We start from the raw sequence: 664 nt of genomic DNA on the forward strand, positions 1-664 counted from the left end.
TAAGAAAAGGACAGAATATTTTACTATGCGAATACTTACAGAATATGACGTTTTCTTTTATATATACTTACAGTTTTAGGATAAGTAAAGGTAGTTATAATAAGCATTGACAATGTAACGAAGAATTGGATGATACTAACACGTGCCGTGTAACGATTCCAAGCGAGCAACACAGCGTTGAAGAATAAAATTGTAGAAACTATAAACAATAATGATTTCTTATCAATAATGTATAGATTAGCTCCAAAATTATATGTAAAACCGACAAACACAAGCTGAAGGCAACGACAACTTCATAAGAAAGAAACAGAAATAGCTAATAGTTTAGAAATAAGTTAAAATTTAATTAAGGTAAGTCAATCAAGTACCAATGACAGACATATTATAATAAAAGATTGTTATATTATACTAAGCTATTATAGTACTATCGTATTAAGTTTGGTATAAACAGTGTTACGTATTTACTTGTTTGGTTTTTTGTTAATTTGAACGAAAAGAATAACGAACGATAGTAGTTGAAATATAAATTTAAACTTCCGATTAATACGGTAGTTGCTGCCACCAGAAATAGTCTAAGGACTATTTCGAAGATAAAATTTTCTTTTATTTTAATTTTTTACTTAGTATTAAAAGAATTGCTGTGCTACAGGTGCGGTAACGTTAC

The sequence above is a fragment of the Bombus pyrosoma genome, unplaced genomic scaffold, assembly GCF_014825855.1.
Source record: "Bombus pyrosoma isolate SC7728 unplaced genomic scaffold, ASM1482585v1 HiC_scaffold_4726, whole genome shotgun sequence".
Taxonomy (NCBI): Eukaryota; Metazoa; Arthropoda; class Insecta; order Hymenoptera; family Apidae; genus Bombus; species Bombus pyrosoma.